Raw genomic sequence first — 10,237 nt, 5'->3', positions numbered from 1 at the left:
AAGAGGCTTGAATAAAAACCTTCTCCCTGCTGACTAAGGCTGATTTGAACAATCGGTGAGGGGGAACGTCTTGAAACCCCAGTTTGTACCTTTGGGACACTATTTGTAAAGCCCACGAGTCCAGGTCCGAATGAATCCAGAACTGACTGAAGAGTTTTAGACGTGCCCCCCACTGGTGCGGGCTCCTGCAAGAGAGCCCCAGCGTCATGCAGTGGATTTGGCAAAAGCAGAGGACGATCTCTGCTCCTGCGATCTTGAAGAGGCTACAGACCTCTTCCCTCTTTTCCTTCCTCTACCTGCAAAGAAAGGGGAATCTTAACTTCTTGCATATCTATTGGGCCGAAATGACTGCGTCAGATAATGATGCGTCTTCATCCGTTGAGAGGGAACATAGGGCAAGAAGGATGACTTACCTGCGGGAGCTGCCGAGATCAAATTAACTAGGCCGTCGCCAAACAAGGCTTCACCTTCATAGGGAAGAGACTCCCTTTCTTCTTGGAGTCAGCATCAGCATTCCCTTGGTGAATCCACAATGCCCTCCTATCCGAGACTGCCATGAAATTGGCCCGTGAGCACTTGTGCCCGGTGTAGGATTTTTAAATATGTGTAGTTTACTGTATGCAAAGGTTTAAAACCTTTTAGGAACTGAGATCTAAGGTGTATTACATGTAGTTTAAAAAAAACAAAAAAGGTTTATTTTATGGCAGTAGTTTCCAAACTGGGGTTCTTGCACTGGTAGCATAGTTTGGTGGTCCAGGACCAATTAAAATTATTTATACTTTATTAAATTGGCAAAACCATTCCCTCACAACATAACTGAACCTGAGGATGACATGCTATAAACACAATTTACTTAATTTTATATTTTTTTCTGAATTTCTCAATAAAAAAAACTTTGGCCTAGGGGTGCCGTGAAACAAATTGTGATACTCTAGGGCAGGGGTGTCAAACCCATGGGCCGCATGCCGCCCCCAATGCATCCTTTTGTGGCCCACAGGCCGGGGTCCGACAGGGGTCCTTTTGTGGCCCGATCACCTTGCTTAGAGCGAGGGCAGGAGAGTGCAGCCAGAGTCTTTGCTTTCTATGTGCGGCACCATCTTCCCGAAGAGATCACCGGGAAGATAGTGCCCCTTCCACTGGCTACAGCACAGGTATACTGGGGTGGGGTAGCAAACTGGGGGCCCCAATGGGCCCCTCCAGCAGTCCCTCTACCAAAACACGTCTTTTGGTGGTTTTGCGGTGTTGTTATAACTACATGGTGACGATACTGTAGCACAGAGATTTTCAACCATTTACAACTCACGTCACACAGAACAAGATTTAAATATTGACAAGGCACACTGAAATATAATGGTGATGCATGGTGCAGTATCGTGTCCTAGGATGTCATGTCGCAGCTTCTCCATAGGTAACGCCTGAACAGGCCCGGTGACAGGGGGGACAAAGGGGACACTTGTTCAGGGCTCCAAGTATTAAGAACAGAAATAATGGGGCCACAGTGCCAATATTGCTTTTTAAAGTGTATCCACCAACTGCTCAATTTAAGCAGGAAAACAATTAACAGGCCAACTAAACCCTCCCCCCTCCTTTTACCCCATCACTTTGTCCAGTCCCTGTGGTCCATACTGTATTGCCATTATTATGCATGTTGCTGTGCTGGCCCTTTTCTGAATGTCCCTGCCACCGCCACCGAAGAGCTGGATAGCCCAGTATGAAAACCACCTGCCGGCCTCACTGACGGTCCGAGTCAAAGGCTCCATTTTTTTTAAAGATCCCTCTGCCAAGTTAAGGGGGGGTTGAGGGGGCCCCAGAGATATCAGTGTACTGGGCCCCGAGATTTCTGTTGCTGGCCCTGACCCTCAGGGGCGTATCTACCCCTTGGCCAGGATGGCACTTGCCAGGGGCACCATCCAGCTGTGCCAACCGTGGCTAAGGGATAGAGTTCTGCAGTCTCGAAAGGGCGCTATGGCAATCAGCGTGGGACTGACCAATTAGACGGTGAGGGAAGGATACTGAAATTGTCCCAACCCTGTTACAGTTTGAAACGCCCCTCAACTGCTGTCCACTGCTTCACTCCTAGCTCTGCCCCTTTGAAATTATTAATCCCTACCCCCCGGTAGGCGGAGTTCTCCAGGCCCATACTCAGGAGTCACCACTGCTGTACATTATGTGCCGGTTGTAGAGGCAGAGCGGGGAACATCAGAGAACGCCACAAATTACACAGTGGGCAAGGAGATGGCTGGAGACAGCTGCACAGCCATGCCTTGCAAGTTCGAGAGAGCTGTTGAATTTCAGCACTTCAAGCCAGAGCCTGCCCCCTGCTGCCCAAGCAGTCCGTGACAGTTAGTGTCGAGGAGGGGGGGATTTGTGCATGTGTGCTATCAGTGTGTGTGGGGGGGGGGTGGGGGGGTGGAGGATGTGTGTGACTGTGAGGGAGCTGTCAGTGTCAGTGGGGAGAGGAGCAGGAGGGAGTTGTCAGTGTGTGGAAGTGATGAGAGTTGTCAGTACTGGGGAAATGTGTGTGTGTGTGTGTACTAGATTTAGGAGTGTGTGTTTGTGAGAGGTTTCAGTTGGGGAATTAGAGTTCATACAGTAATTAAATGTTTTCATATTGAGAACTACATCTCCCAGCATATACAGTGTGCTGGGGATGCTAACAAGCTTTATTTAAAAGTTTAAAAAACATTGCTTTTATGACTGCAATGGTTAAAAAGGGAGAGCTATAAATCAATTTATCAGTGAATGATCGCAGTTTGAGCTGTTACATTTTACTGAACCACCTATCCCTCCACACTCACTACCTGTCCTCAGGATACATTTACCATCCCGGCAGACGGTATACCGGCGGTCATTTGACCGATGTTGGAATCCTGACACCACTTGGGAGACTGGTGCCGGCACACAGACAGCCAACATCCCGAAGGCGAGTATTGGAGGGAGGGTTAGGACCGGGGGAGCGGGTGTTAGGGAAGGCACTAGGAGGGGGGGGGGTTAGTCCTAGCTGCCACCCCCTGAGGGTTAGCCCTATCCGCCACCCCCCCAGAGGATTAGGATTAGGTATCATGTGACTGCTGGAATCCCGACCGCCGGATGCCATACCCAACCCCCTTTACTTTTTCAGGCATTTCTATCTCTCCTCTCTCTATGGTGTTCCGATTGCCCACTTTCCCTTGTGCTTTTCTCTATCTCTCTCTCTCTCCTTTGTTTAGAGCATCAGTTTCTGTAGTCCACTTTATCCTTATTTTTTCCAGTGTTTCACTATCTCTCTGATGTAATGAGGATGTATGGTCTAGAGGGATCAGTAATGCATTGTACTGTATAGAGGCGTCAGGGATGTAGCGTAGGGTATAGAGGCGTCAGGGATGTAGCGTAGGTTATAGAGGCATCAGGAATGTAGCGTAGGGTATAGAGGCGTCAGGGATGTAGCATAGGGAATAGAGGCGTCAGGGATGTAGCGTAGGGAATAGAGGCGTCAGGGATTTAGCTTAGGGAATATAGGCATCAGGGATGTACTAGCAGGTATATAGAGGTCAGTGTACTGTATAGAGGGGTCAGTAATGCAGTGATGGTTATAGAAAGGTCAGTGATGTAGTGTAGGGTATAGAGGGGTCAGTTATGTAGTGTGGGGTAAAGAGGGGTCAGTAAAGATACTAAGCTGAAGTACTTAGAACACTTCTTGAATTAAGACACAACCTGCAAGAAAAAGTATGCAATATGGGTGAAAAGGCAAATGTCAGAGGTCTGATACAAGTGACCAGCTCCACACCTTGCACCACATAGCGTTATGTTAAACTGGGATATGTTCTTTTTTGGTGTGTGTGTATGTATGTGTGTGTGTGTGGGGGGGGGGGGGGGTGCCAAAGGAAATTTTTGCCAGTGGCTCCTTTGGTCTAGAACCAGCCCTGATCACAAAATATTTTTGTCTGAGCAGACTGGACACTGATCAGCGTTGGCTCATTCTCAGCCCCCCGCCCAGCCTCTGCTGCCAACAGACTGCTATTAGCTAGTTAACCTTCTGCCTTCCCTATCTATGACACAGACTGCTGCTAATGCTACCAGACTGTTCCCAGTGGCTTCACACCAACAGTGAATCCCAGCCGATGATGTAGGGCAGCGTGTGGGGGAGGGGGTCAGTTGCTGTGGCTCCAACATGGTAACCGCCAATGGACTGCAATGCTTTATCGAAAGGGGGGGCGCCAGTCCCTTACTTTGCCAGGGGCGCTTGGACCCCTAGCTACACCTCTGTTGACCCTAACCGATACCCCTAAACTAACCATAATTCCTGCAGTAAAAATCCATGTTTCTATGTATATAGGGGGTCATTCCGAGTTGATCGCATGCTGCCGTTGTTCGCTGCGTAGCAATCAGTTGAAAAAAAATGGCTAATCTGTGCATGCGCATGCTCCGTAATGTGCATGCGCATCGTACGGGTACAAAGTCCATTGTGGTTTTGCACTAGTTCTAGCGATTATTCCAATCACAGAACAGGCCACAAGGAGATTGACAGAAAGAGGGCGTTTCTGGGTGTCAACTGACCGTTTTCAGGGAGTGCTTGGAAAAATGCAGGCGTGGCAGAAGAAATGCAGGCGTGGCTGGGCATTCGCTGGATGGGTGTGTGACATCAAAAGCCGTCCCTCGGTTGTTAGAATCAACGCACACGAAGTGTAACTACAGTGCTGGTCTTATTTTGAAACGATTTTGCAGGCGCTCTGCTGCTCAAGTGTTCGCACTTCTCCAAAGTGAATATACACTCTCCAGTGGGCAGCGACAATGCGTTTGCATGGCTGCTAAAAACTGCTAGCGAGCAATCAACTCAGAATGACCCCCATAGTGTATTGCAAGAAAATATCTGTAAATCCAATGGTACCGTAAGTGCGGTATATACTCGCACTTCTTTGCGGGGTGAGAACATCTCCCCTAAGTGAAGTCAGCCCTATGAATAGAGTTTGTGTGATCCCTGTGCAGCAGTCACAGAAAGGGTTCATCTCTGCAGTTTGTCACTCAAATTACATTGCTGCATTTTTTCTAGAAGTGGATCTGAGAGCTGTTACCCGCAGACCAGCTACAATAATTATCCTGGGTACTCACTAGACCAGTGGTTCTCAAACTGCACCCTGGGGTGCCTCAGGACACCTGCAGGGGTGCCTTGGATTGGTGGTCCAGGACCAATTCAAAATATTTATAGTTAGTGTTATAGGCAAAACCAGTGCTGTTGGCTGGCAATCATAACATATGTGCACAAGCAGAAGCAAATCCTGTCCCCTACCAAAGGGCCAGTGCTAGGGTGTTTGGCGCCTCCCTGCAAACTATTAATTTGGGCCCTCTCTCCAATACTTAATAAAGGGACAGTGCGCTCCTTAAAAAAAGAAGGTGTGGTATCACAAGGAAGGGGCATGGCCACACAATAGCACCCCAAATCAAAATACGCCACACAGTAGCACTATCTTATTGTCATTACACCGCATGTAATAATAATAATAATAATACCCACAGTCGCAGTGCCCTTTATACACATAACCACCATATCAGTGCAGCTTACACACATAATGCCAACAGTAGCAGTGCCCCTTCTACACATGCCCACGGTGGCAATCCTTTACATGGCAAATATCAACCTGGTTTTGCCATGTAAAGGATTGCCACTTTAAAAACAAACAATCAAACAAAAACAAAAAAAACAACAGGAAAAAACACAAAATCTCTCACTTTCTGATTCTCACACCCTATTACATTCCTCCCTATATATTTAAATGTTTCTATTACTGTATGTTCCCTCTTCCCTTCTCCAAACTATACACATCAACATTTTTTAGTATTTCCAGGTAAGTTTTGTGATGTAGGCCATGCACAATTTTAGTTGCCCTAATGTATTTACAGCCTTCTGGAGATATGGCTTCTGGAACTGAACACAGGATTCTAAATGTGGCTGTACCAAGGACCTATACAGTGGCATTACAGGTTGAGTATCCCTTATCCAAAATGCTTGGGACCAGAGGAATTTTGGATATCGGATTTTTCTGTATTTTGGAATAATTGCATACCATAACGAGATATTATGGTGATGGGACCTAAATCTAAGCGCAGAAGGCATTTATGTTTCATATACACCTTATACACACAGCCTGAAGGTCATTTTAGCCAATATTTTTTATAACTTTGTGCATTAAACAAAGTGTGTGTACATTCACAGAATTAATTTATGTTTCATATACACCTTATACACACAGTCTGAAGTTCATTTAATACAATATTTTTAATAACTTTGAGTATTAAACAAAGTTTGTGTACACTGAGCCATCAAAACACAAAGGTTTCACTACTGTATCTCAGTCTCACTCAAAAAAGTCCGTATTTCGGAATATTCCGTATTTCGGAATATTTGGATATGGGAAACTCAACCTGTATTACTTTTTTCTGCTACTGGTTCTTTAACCTATGCAAACAAGCATCTGACTTGCCTTTCCTATTGCTTTGTTACATTGCTTACCTGAAATAGTAATACTTAGATAGCTTTCCTCTTGCCATTATAATGCCCTTAATATTATAGTTAGCCTTTGCATTTTTGAGACGTGTATGATTTTGCATTTTTTGGCATTAAATGTTGCCATGTTCTTGACCATTCCTCTAGTCCAGGGGCGGAACTGCCAGAGACAACGGAGTCAGTTGCCGCCGGGCTCCAGCCCTAAAGGGGCTTCCTCCATTGCCCCCCGGCTGTTACGTGCCCTTCCTACTAAATAGACAAAGGCGCTACCAGCAGGGTCTCGCAGTTTGTACATTCCATGCCGTAACACCCTTCTTTCCACCTTCACAATGAAGCTATTGGTACTTTGCAAAAAAAAAAAATTATTAGCATTGCAACTCAGCAGATCAATGCAGTGTGCAGCCACACACTCCATATATCTGCTCAGCCACAAAGCTGATTATTTCTTCACAAAGTACAAGGTGAGCTCCAAATAGAATTCTCTAGCTTAGATTATACCTTTCTATGCAAGGGTAAATAGCTCAATTGTTTGACTGCAATGCCACAGGAAATGGTTTGGATCCAAGACAGTGTGACTGAATAATAAAGAAACCTTAAGATGAGTTCATGAATGTTGTATAAGTATTAGTGAGAGAAGGGGTCAGGAGCATGCTAGGCTGCAAAAAATAAGGTAGGCTGCAAGTGAAAGTAATGATCTCCTATATATTTTCCCAGATCTGTCACTCTGTGTGGCTAACTCTGGGGGAAGTCACAGCAATGGGCGGAGACGGCAACTGCAGGACGATACACCAGTGCCAGCAGCAGACCGTAACAAAGTGACAGATCAGGGAGAATATATAGGAGGTAGGGAGGTGGCCATGGTACATGGCTGGCCAAGGGACACTAGCTCATGTACACCTTTACCACTGAGGCTGGCCACCAAGGATGGACCTGTCACCAGTGCACATGCAATAACCTCTTCTGCTGCCCTCTTTGCAACTCAGATTGCCCAGTGCTCCCCTTCGCTAACAGTCCACAAAGTTTCCCCATCTCACGATCTGCCTCCTCACCCCCACTTTCATCTCTACAGCACACGCGCATATCATACAAGATCCCATCATGCGTACGTAGGTCTGAAATGCAAGAGGGAGGTTGGGGGGAGATTGGCATGCGCCAGCAACACCACACAGCTCACTGTGACCACAGTGGAGAGACGCTGCAACAGGACAATACACCAACCTCGGAGCAAGGAACTGCGTCGGTCAGGAGGAGAACTATTTCAATAGCATAAAAAGGTTAATGCGTCCCACCCTATGGACACCAGACTCATCAAGTCACTGTTGCCAGAGTCTCATACAATGACTCTGAACCTCTAAGCACACTATTTGACTGTCCACACCCTGCTGTGCCTATTACCCATCTCCTCCACCACCCTCAACACTGACCCACACATCATTCACCCACAAAGATACAATAAAGGTAGTTTGGATAAATTAGCTAAATGAAATGGATTTAACCAATTTATCTAAATGACCATTTTTGGATGTTTTCCAGTGTTTGTGAGCAAATGGTCAATTGTCATTTGCTGCCACATATTAGCATAATTTTGTTTCAACTAGAAAAAAAAATTGGACAGATAATCTAAGTGTGGATCCAGTTTAAAGGTCCGTATTCACGGCCCGATTTTGGGGAGAGATGTGTGCTGAGCGAACTGCTCAGCACACATCTCTCCCCCCGCTCAGCACAGCGTGATGTGTGCTGAGCATACGGGGGGTGGGGGGGGCGCTCATTTCACCCCCTGTGTAGGGCATTCTGTGTGTATCCAGCTTAACAGGTGTGAGCATCATACAACTACTGACTTGCGAGTAACTATACAGCAGCTCCATACCTTGTGACTTGAAGAAACACCAGTTAACCCCGGGAATGCTGCAGTCAAAGCAACAATTCCTCTTCTTACATTCCGCTGCACTTATTGTGGGGTAGCCGCAATCCCTTCTGCTGTACGGTTCCACATTACATTGTTTCTTGTCACTTCCTGTTGATGCAGTAAGGAAACATCCAGGAATTACAGCAGCTTAGTTTTTTTTTTAACTGGGGCAATTTAGCTAGATCACAGGGCAATTTAGCTCCTTTGGTCCTTTTTTAGGACCAGTTAATCAGACAGTTGAGCAAACTGAAAAACAGCTAACAGGAAATTTCCACTTAAATGGTATTTTCTAATCTTATCTGACCATGACTAAGAATAAAGGATACACAAGATAAACTCTTAGAGCCATGGACCTTATCCATGTTTAAGCTCCATCAAATCTGTAATCAATAGCACTACATGCTCCCACTTTACCACTGTACTATATACTCTACCTGTGTTTTTAAGGTAAAAACACCATTTAACCCCAGTGACACTTGAATTAAAGCAGCAGCCTCTGGAATAGCATTCCTTAGCATTAATCCCAGGAAATCTGCAATCTTCACGCTCTTTGATAGCCATGCTACATTGCTGTTTACTTGGATGGAGCAGAGAGCACAACATCAGGACATAGGAAATATTACAATGCATGATAAGAAAGGTGTGAGCTCTACAGCAAGGCCTCTAACCCTTTGCCAGTGCCAAATACATAGGGCTTAACTCAGATCTGATCACAGCAGCAAATTTATTAGCTAAAACCATGTACACTGCAGGGGGGGGGGGGTGTATAATATGTGCAGAGAGAGTTAGATTTTGGTGCGGTGTGTTCAAACTGAAATCTAAATTGCAGTGTAAAAACAAAACAGCCAGTATTTACCCTGCACACAAACAATATAACCCACCTAAATCTCTCTGCAAATGTTATATCTGCCCCCCCCCCATCCCTGCAGTGCACATGGTTTTGCCCACTAGCTAACAAATTTGCTGCATCTGGGAATTACAGCAGCTTAATATTTCTTTTTACAGAAGGTTCAGCAAATTAAATTATTTAGTGAAATACTGTAATCATAACAGTTACAGGGATATTGTAGGTAGATTTATTGTCAGTGGATAAATGTAAAAATTAAACCCTTAGGCATAGTTCCAAAATGCTGTCATTGCAATCCAGATTTTAAGGATATCATGCTTGAGCACAGGTGACTTAATTAGAACTTCGGTCAATGTGAATTAACCATTGGACTCAACCATGGTTATCCTTAAAACCCAGGGGTCTATTTAAGATCGATCTTAATCGATGTTGGGCTTCCAGGTTGAAAAAAACACACACATTTACTAACATTTTAAAATTTATATAAAAAAATCATCTGTTCGTAAATGCAGTGCACATGGTTTTGCCCAACTGCTAACAAAAATCCTGCTGCGATCAACTCAGAATTACCCCATTGCACACGCTAAGCTGCCGCCTACTGGGAGTGAATCTTAGCATCTTAAAATTGCGAACGAAAAATTTGCAATATTGCGATAAGACATCTCTGTGCAGTTTCTGAGTAGCTCGAGACTTACTCTGCCAGTGCGATCAGTTCAGTGCTTGTCGTTCCTGGTTTGACGTCACAAACACACCCAGCGTTCGCCCAGACACTCCTCCGTTTCTCCAGCCACTCCCGCGTTTTTCCCAGAAACGGTAGCATTTTTTCCCACACGCCCCTAAAGCGGCCTGTTTCCGCCCAGAAACACCCACTTCCTGTCAATCACATTACGATCACCAGAACGATGAAAAAAACGTGAGTAATATTCCTAACTGTATAGCAAATTTACTTGGCGCAGTCGCAGTGTGAACATTGCGCATGCGCATTAAGCGGAAAATCGCTGCG

This window comes from Pseudophryne corroboree, unplaced genomic scaffold (assembly GCF_028390025.1).
Source record: "Pseudophryne corroboree isolate aPseCor3 unplaced genomic scaffold, aPseCor3.hap2 scaffold_818, whole genome shotgun sequence".
Taxonomy (NCBI): domain Eukaryota; kingdom Metazoa; phylum Chordata; class Amphibia; order Anura; family Myobatrachidae; genus Pseudophryne; species Pseudophryne corroboree.
Note: the sequence above shows the minus strand (reverse complement) of the source record.